The 8,886-nt window shown below is 45.9% G+C and overlaps 1 protein-coding gene across 1 annotated transcript in view; it reads left to right on the top strand.

Annotated features, from left to right (window-relative positions):
* si:ch211-221n20.8 (uncharacterized protein LOC100034409 homolog) overlaps positions 1 to 300 on the top strand; it is a 22,337-nt gene extending 22,037 nt beyond the window's left edge. The window contains exon 22 of the mRNA XM_064934750.1: positions 1 to 300. This exon is cut by the window's left edge and continues 133 nt beyond it. The gene's annotated coding sequence lies outside the window, so the exon portion shown is untranslated.
* The last annotated feature ends 8,586 nt before the right edge of the window (positions 301 to 8,886 follow it).

Below are 8,886 nucleotides of genomic sequence, written 5' to 3'. Positions count from 1 at the left end.
GTCTCTGTGAATGGTAAAAAAAAGACACTTGTGATATAAGAGGCTGTTTGATTCACAACTCAGTAGGAAAATCAACCAATAGAGGTCATACTCATGAGACGACCCCAAACATTGACCAAACGAGCCAACACCGGACATGTCTCAAATTTCCTCAGTGTCTGCACTGATCGTTTATGCAATATCCCAAACATTTTTTTCCCCATTATCTATGACCTCGAAATGGAAAATGTTCATTTTTACATGTTGTTTTTAATGCTCCTGTATGGCAGCTGGACGTTAGTAAAACATTTTGTTGGATTATTGTCTGTGGATTACTCTTATTATTTGGTTTATTGAGATATACAATACTGCTTCTTCTTCTTTATTCTCCCGAAGCTTAAAAAAGTTTCTGGCACAAGACACAGTAACAGGAAAATACAAAGAAGTAACTTTTTTTTTAAATGCAAAGAGTAACGGAGGCATTGCAGCCATGGCTTTTAATACATGATCAATCCAGAAGAAACAATCAGACTCAATTATCAATAGAGGTTTTATTATTTCCTGGTCAGGTCAAAGGGTTTTTCCTGGAAAGGCAGGCGAGATCAGGCGGGAACATTTTTTGCCTGAACAACAGACACAACTCGGCCAAGGTAACCTGTTTAAATGACTAAATAACTAGCACTCGCATCTGTAGCCATGAAAAGCTTTGAAAGGCTGGTCATGGCTCACAACAACACCATCATCCCAGACACGCTGGACCCACTCTAATTCGCACACCGCCCCAACAGATCCACAGATGACGTAATCTCTATTGCACTCCACACTGCCCTCTCCCACCTGGGCAAGAGGAACACCGACAGTATGTGAGAATGCTGTTCATTGACTACAGCTTAGTGTTCAACACCATAGTGCCCTCCAAGCTCTTCACTAAACTCAGGAACCTGGGATTGAACACCTCCCTCTGCAACTGGATCCTTGGACTTCCTGATGGGGTGCCCCCAGGTGCAGAGGGTATGCAACAACACCTCCGCCACGCGGACCCTCAACACGGGGGCATCTCAGGGGTGTGTGCTTAGTCCTCTCCTATACTCACTGTTCACCCTTAACTCCAACACAATCTTTAAGTTTTCTGACGACACAACGTTGATAGGCCAGATTACCGACGACGACGAGACCGCCTATAGAGAGGTCAATGACCTGGCAGTGTGGTGCCAGGACAACAATATCTCCCTAAATGTCAGCAAGACAAGGGAGCTGATCATGGACTACAGGAAACAGAGGTCCGAGCCACGCCCCCATCCACATTGACCAGGCTGTAGTGGAGCGGGTCGAGAGCTTCAAGTTCCACGGGTGTCCACATCACTAAGGAATGAACATGGTCCGCACACACTATGCAAAAAAAGTGCTGTAATTTCTGAACAGTTCACCCGATATGGATGAAAATACTCTCAAATTAAAGAGGACAGTCTGCACTTTAACCCCATCAAATCCAACCTCAACTTTTCAGATCAAAAATGTCAAATCAAAAGTGCTGGAGTACCGGTACCCCCTGTATATAGCCAAGTTATCATTACTCATTGTGCATTTATTTATTCCTCATGTCATTATTTGTTCTATATCGTTGAAGTCCAATGTAACTAATTGGAGAGTTTCTATTTTGTCAGCCGTGGTGTTAGCTGGTCAGGCGGAGTTTGTCAAGCAAATAACTGCTGGTCTCACGGTAATTGACCGTTAATTAACATAAACATGTTTACCATCTCCTGGCTTCCACACATAGCCTAAAAGCCACTGATGCAGACCTTTGGAACATCTACATTTTAAAAAGTCAAATCCATGTAATATAGCCTACACTTTTACAATAAATCCATTATTTAATTTTAGACAGGTCTAAAGAAACATGATATGAAGAAAATGTAATCTATTTCAGAATAACAGAATGAGTTGACCTTATGTTAGGTTCTGATCTGGCTATGCCATAATATGGCTGTGGGCTACACTAGTTCATTTAGCAGACAAGATGTGTGTAGAATTTTGTGGCATTATTTTATAGTAGGAAGAATACAATTGAACATAGCTGACTAAAATAGAAAGGATATTTTCTCCAAACTACATGAGGGAGTGCGCACATGAGGCTATTCTGTGTTTAGCAGTTAACAAAGAAACAGGTCCTCTTATATGCTTAATTTAGATCTATTTATGGAACTTTAGTTGTGATACAAATGTTGGGGTATATGTTTTGATTTTTAGTACATTCTAAAACTGCTGTCGTGACTTTACTTTCATTAAATTGATGACTGTTATTTATTTAATCAACTAAATCGGTTTAATTTTTACCCAATTAAATTAGTCATGTAACAATTAACTCATTAGAATTTGGGGCACCCCGGAAGAGCTTGTTTAAAGAGTTACCGTCTCCCGAATTAAACTCTAAATGTCTTTACCTATCACATCCATAAAACAGTCAACGTATTAATCATCACCTCTTACCATATCATCATTCTGAACCGTCGTAGCCTCCTTGCATCCACAAAAAACCCAGCCTTGATCATGATTCAGTACTACACAAATTGGTTTCATTATTTATTTACTAGCTAACTAAATAATAACACAGAATAAACATACACCCTTCACATGAGACAAAGGTCCCTAGTGGACTGACACAATATGACGGCTTATTACAACAGAGAATGGGGGGTGGGGGGACTTATCGTGGATACATTTATAACTATTCTCACATTAATCATATACTTTGCACTCAAACTGCCAACCATTTGGAATAAGACATCATTCATGTATTTACGTGTGAGTGCCTTTGTTCGCCATTTATCTCTGTCGGAACCAGCCCTTCTTAGGAAGGATGTGGGTTGGCCTTTCAGTGGCACGCTTGTAAGGCTCTGATTGTCCTTAAGGGTCTGGCCCCGTCTTTTCTACTGTTGTTCACTCTGGAAGATAGCCAGCTGTGTCGACGGTTCCCATTGGTGATGATAGGAGAATCCGGTGATTTGAGACTCGTAGTAGGATGGGATGGTTTGAAGAGTAGTATGATGGTCCCACTTAGTGGTTGCTTTTCTCGATGTCTGACTTAGGACAGCTAATAAGCCGTACCAGTGATTGTCTTGGAGGTGAGCTTCTCGCCTACACATCGTGTTGATTATTCAAGGTTCAGGATTCAGACTACATTACATGCACAGCTGCAACCTGTCAATGTTCTGGTCTGAAATGTTCATTCTTAACTAGTCTTTTTAAGCACTCTGGTCAGAAGGGAAAGTGCCATTGGGCTGACACACTCTTTTTTTTTCTTAACCTTTATTTAACCAGGCAAGTCAGTTAAGAACAAATTCTTATTTTCAATGATGGCCTAGGAACAGTGGGTTAACTGCCTGTTCGGAACGACAGATTTGTACCTTGTCAGCTCGGGGATTCAAACTTGCAACCTTTCGGTTACTAGTCCAACGCTCTAACCACTAGGCTACCCTCTTCTGACCTCATTCGGGACGTGACTACTTACTGTGCAAAGGATATGATTGCAAGTTATCCCCTATGACTCCTAAAATCACATTTCTAACAAAAATAATATCATACTTCTTTATATTATAAGCACAACGTATTGGATGGAAGCTTGACTGATAAAGGAGATATACTTTCCAAGTTACAGTGTTTCGCCCATACAATCATACAACAAAATAAAAATCAACATGAAATTAGTTGTCTATAGCTCCCAACTGACCATTCCCTACATTCCTATGTTAGAATTATTGTTCCAGTATTCATGTTTGACTGTGTTAGAGTTTCGCCAGGAAAATGTCTGTTAACAAAGAACATTCCTTGGGTTAAATACGGGAGGGGAAATGAAAGTCTCCTTCTCCTGTAATTTACATCAAGGTTTGAACTGTTGACCATCCAGATTGAATGGTCCACATATATTTTTCGCCAGCCAACAAGATGAGTAGGCCTAACAAACAGCAAAAGCACGAGCCTATCAACGTTTGTACTATGGGGATTGACATAGGCTCACATAGTACAAAAGTTGACCTATTCTGTGAGAGAAATAAATATTCCAAACATAGTCTAGGACACATGCCAGTGTGTCCATATATTTATATGTATATATTCTTATACATTTACATTTAAGTCTTTTAGCAGACGCTCTTATCCAGAGCGACTTACAAATTGGTGAAATCACCTTCTGACATCAGTGGAACAGCCACTTTACAATAGTGCATCTAAATCATTTAAGGGGGGGGGTGAGAAGGATTGGTTTATCCTATCCTAGGTATTCCTTGAAGAGGTGGGGTTTCAGGTGTCTCCGGAAGGTGGTGATTGACTCCGCTGTCCTGGCGTCGTGAGGGAGTTTGTTCCACCATTGGGGGGCCAGAGCAGCGAACAGTTTTGACTGGGCTGAGCGGGAACTGTACTTCCTCAGTGGTAGGGAGGCGAGCAGGCCAGAGGTGGATGAACGCAGTGCCCTTGTTTGGGTGTAGGGCCTGATCAGAGCCTGGAGGTACTGCGGCGCCGTTCCCCTCACAGCTCCGTAGGCAAGCACCATGGTCTTGTAGCGGATGCGAGCTTCAACTGGAAGCCAGTGGAGAGAGCGGAGGAGCGGGGTGACGTGAGAGAACTTGGGAAGGTTGAACACCAGACGGGCTGCGGCGTTCTGGATGAGTTGTAGGGGTTTAATGGCACAGGCAGGGAGCCCAGCCAACAGCGAGTTGCAGTAATCCAGACGGGAGATGACAAGTGCCTGGATTAGGACCTGCACCGCTTCCTGTGTGAGGCAGGGGCGTACTCTGCGGATGTTCTAGAGCATGAACCTACAGGAACGGGCCACCGCCTTGATGTTAGTTGAGAACGACAGGGTGTTGTCCAGGATCACGCCAAGGTTCTTAGCGCTCTGGGAGGAGGAAACAATGGAGTTGTCAACCGTGATGGCGAGATCATGGAACGGGCAGTCCTTCCCCGGGAGGAAGAGCAGCTCCGTCTTGCCGAGGTTCAGCTTGAGGTGGTGATCCGTCATCCACACTGATATGTCTGCCAGACATGCAGAGATGCGATTCGCCACCTGGTCATCAGAAGGGGGAAAGGAGAAGATTAATTGTGTGTCGTCTGCATAGCAATGATAGGAGAGACCATGTGAGGTTATGACAGAGCCAAGTGACTTGGTGTATAGCGAGAATAGGAGAGGGCCTAGAACAGAGCCCTGGGGGACACCAGTGGTGAGAGCGCGTGGCGAGGAGACAGATTCTCGCCACGCCACCTGGTAGGAGGGACCTGTCAGGTAGGACGCAATCCAAGCGTGGGCCGCACCGGAGATGCCCAACTGGGAGAGGGTGGAGAGGAGGATCTGATGGTTCACAGTGTCGAAGGCAGCCGATAGGTCTAGAAGGATGAGAGCAGAGGAGAGAGAGTTAGCTTTAGCAGTGCGGAGCGCCTCCGTGATACAGAGAAGAGCAGTCTCAGTTGAATGACTAGTCTTGAAACCTGACTGATTTGGATCAAGAAGGTCATTCTGAGAGAGATAGCGGGAGAGCTGGCCAAGGACGGCACGTTCAAGAGTTTTGGAGAGAAAAGAAAGAAGGGATACTGGTCTGTAGTTGTTGACATCGGAGGGATCGAGTGTAGGTTTTTTCAGAAGGGGTGCAACTCTCGCTCTCTTGAAGACGGAAGGGACGTAGCCAGCGGTCAGGGATGAGTTGATGAGCGAGGTGAGGTAAGGGAGAAGGTCTCCGGAGATGGTCTGGAGAAGAGAGGAGGGGATAGGGTCAAGCGGGCAGGTTGTTGGGCGGCCGGCCGTCACAAGAAGCGAGATTTCATCTGGAGAGAGAGGGAGAAAGAGGTCAGAGCACAGGGTAGGGCAGTGTGAGCAGAACCAGCGGTGTCGTTTGATTTAGCAAACGAGGATCGGATGTCGTCGACCTTCTTTTCAAAATGGTTGACGAAGTCATCTGCAGAGAGGGAGGAGGGGGGGAGGAGGATTCAGGAGGGAGGAGAAGGTGGCAAAGAGCTTCCTAGGGTTAGAGGCAGATGCTTGGAATTTAGAGTGGAAGAAAGTGGCTTTAGCAGCAGAGACAGAGGAGGAAAATGTAGAGAGGAGGGAGTGAAAGGATGCCAGGTCCGCAGGGAGGCGAGTTTTCCTCCATTTCCGCTCGGCTGCCCGGAGCACTGTTCGGTGAGCTCGCAATGAGTCGTCGAGCCACGGAGCGGGAGGGGAGGACCGAGCCGGCCTGGAGGATAGGGGACATAGAGAGTCAAAGGATGCAGAAAGGGAAGAGAGGAGGGTTGAGGAGGCAGAATCAGGAGATAGGTTGGAGAAGGTATGAGCAGAGGGAAGAGATGATAGGATGGAAGAGGAGAGAGTAGCGGGGGAGAGAGAGCGAAGGTTGGGACGGCGCGATACCATCCGAGTAGGGGCAGTGTGGGAAGTGTTGGATGAGAGCGAGAGGGAAAAGGATACAAGGTAGTGGTCGGAGACTTGGAGGGGAGTTGCAATGAGGTTAGTGGAAGAACAGCATCTAGTAAAGATGAGGTCGAGCGTATTGCCTGCCTTGTGAGTAGGGGGGAAGGTGAGAGGGTGAGGTCAAAAGAGGAGAGGAGTGGAAAGAAGGAGGCAGAGAGGAATGAGTCAAAGGTAGACGTGGGGAGGTTAAAGTCGCCCAGGACTGTGAGAGGTGAGCCGTCCTCAGGAAAGGAGCTTATCAAGGCATCAAGCTCATTGATGAACTCTCCGAGGGAACCTGGAGGGCGATAAATGATAAGGATGTTAAGCTTGAAAGGGCTGGTAACTGTGACAGCATGGAATTCAAAGGAGGCGATAGACAGATGGGTAAGGGGAGTTAGAGAGAATGACCACTTGGGAGAGATGAGGATCCCGGTGCCACCACCCCGCTGACCAGAAGCTCTCGGGGTGTGCGAGAACACGTGGGCGGATGAAGAGAGAGCAGTAGGAGTAGCAGTGTTGTCTGTGGTGATCCATGTTTCCGTCAGTGCCAAGAAGTCGAGGGACTGGAGGGAGGCATAGGCTGAGATGAACTCTGCCTTGTTGGCCGCAGATCGGCAGTTCCAGAGGCTACCGGAGACCTGGAACTCCACGTGGGTCGTGCGCGCTGGGACCACCAGATTAGGGTGGCCGCGGCCACGCGGTGTGGAGCGTTTGTATGGTCTGTGCAGAGAGGAGAGAACAGGGATAGATAGACACATAGTTGACAGGCTACAGAAGAGGCTACGCTAATGCAAAGGAGATTGGAATGACAAGTGGACTACACTTATCGAATGTTATTCCATCCCTTTACATTTGTGTGTATTAGGCAGTTGTGAAATTGTTCGATTACTTGTTAGATATTACTGCACTGTCGGAACTGGAAGCACAAGCATTTCGCTCCACTCGTATTAACATCTGCTAACCATGTGTATGTGACCAATACAATTTGATTTGGGCAGTTGTGGAATTAATACAACCCCTAGCATCAAACAAACTTTTTTAAGCAATGAGGCTGAGGCAACAGATCAGAACGTTTAGCTTAAAAGTTTATGAACTAGTAAGCTATTTCTTCACATTATCAGCGCAGCAATGCGCACTCGGCAGTAGGCTATAAGCGCAAATGTTCCAAAATGCAATAAATTAGCGGGAGAACGCCGTTCTCAAAAGTGACCGCAAATGCGAATATGCATGTAATGCTTTTATTATAATGGTGCATATTTATGGAGAAAATAATTTTCCCCAAACTTGAAACTCAGTTGCTGCTTGGTGTATGTATGCCAGTTATGCTCTACACCAGTTGTAAAGCTGATTTAATGTGCTTAATTTTAAGAAGTTATTTGGCCACTTTAGTTGTGATGGGCTCTCATGAAGTGTTTGATTCGATTTTTGATTACATTTGCATTGATGTCAGAGTGATTAGAGGAACAATAGAATGCTGAGTACCAGGCACATTTGGTGGGCTACTACTGAACATCAGCAGCATTATAATATATCATAATATATCCCATTTAGCAGACGCTTTTGTCCAAAGCGACTTACAAGTCGGCTGGGGCCACTACTTTTACATATGGGTGGCCCCAGCGGGAATCGAACCCACGACGCTTGGCCTTGCAAGCGCCATGCTCTACCGACTGAGCCACACAGGACACTAGAGCTAATTGCCGTGACTAGGCAGTGTGGAATTTGACTGCTGTCATGACTGGTGACTGCCGGTGTGGCGGTAATACTGTCACCGTAACACCCCTAATCACGTGTCTCTATTATGTGTGGGAATACTTGGGAACACATTTACAAAATGTAAATCACTTGAAGTGGATTTCCTGGTAATTTTACAGTCTTTTATGTCCAACAAGGAAAATTCTAAAAAATTCTAATAATTTTCCTAGAAAACCACTCGCGGGGCCACATTCGTCCCGTTGGCCGCCTGTCGGGGAATCCTACTCTAAAAAATAGTTAGTAGAGAGGAAGGCTACGTTGGGGATAAAGGAGGGACAAGAACCCAAAGATGATCCAGGAGTGACTACAGAAGGTTCAGGAGACCAAACACTCAGTAGAGCTCAGCAAGAAAGATGCAGAGAGAGTGATAGCAGACAGCTTGCAGGTCTTCACTGCTCTGGCCCTCTCCACTGAGAGAACCCGGGCTGAATTCATTGACGTTGTTCAGGAGAAGCAGGAAGCAGCAGAGAAACTGGATTTAGGGCTGATTAAAGAGCTGGAGCAGGGAATCACTGATCTATGTAGGAGACACACTGACCTGAAGCAGCTCTCACATACTGATGACCACCTCCACCAAAGCTCCCTATCCCTGTACCTATCTACACTTACCAAGGGCTGGTATGAGATCAGTGTTTACAGTAAGCTGCGTATGGACAGAGCTGTGTCTCAACTGGAGGAGACAATAGATACATAAATAGCTGAAGAGGATGCAGTGG

This window comes from Oncorhynchus masou, chromosome 24, assembly GCF_036934945.1.
Source record: "Oncorhynchus masou masou isolate Uvic2021 chromosome 24, UVic_Omas_1.1, whole genome shotgun sequence".
NCBI lineage: Eukaryota > Metazoa > Chordata > Actinopteri > Salmoniformes > Salmonidae > Oncorhynchus > Oncorhynchus masou.
Note: the sequence above shows the minus strand (reverse complement) of the source record. Positions and strands in the feature narration are given on the sequence as shown.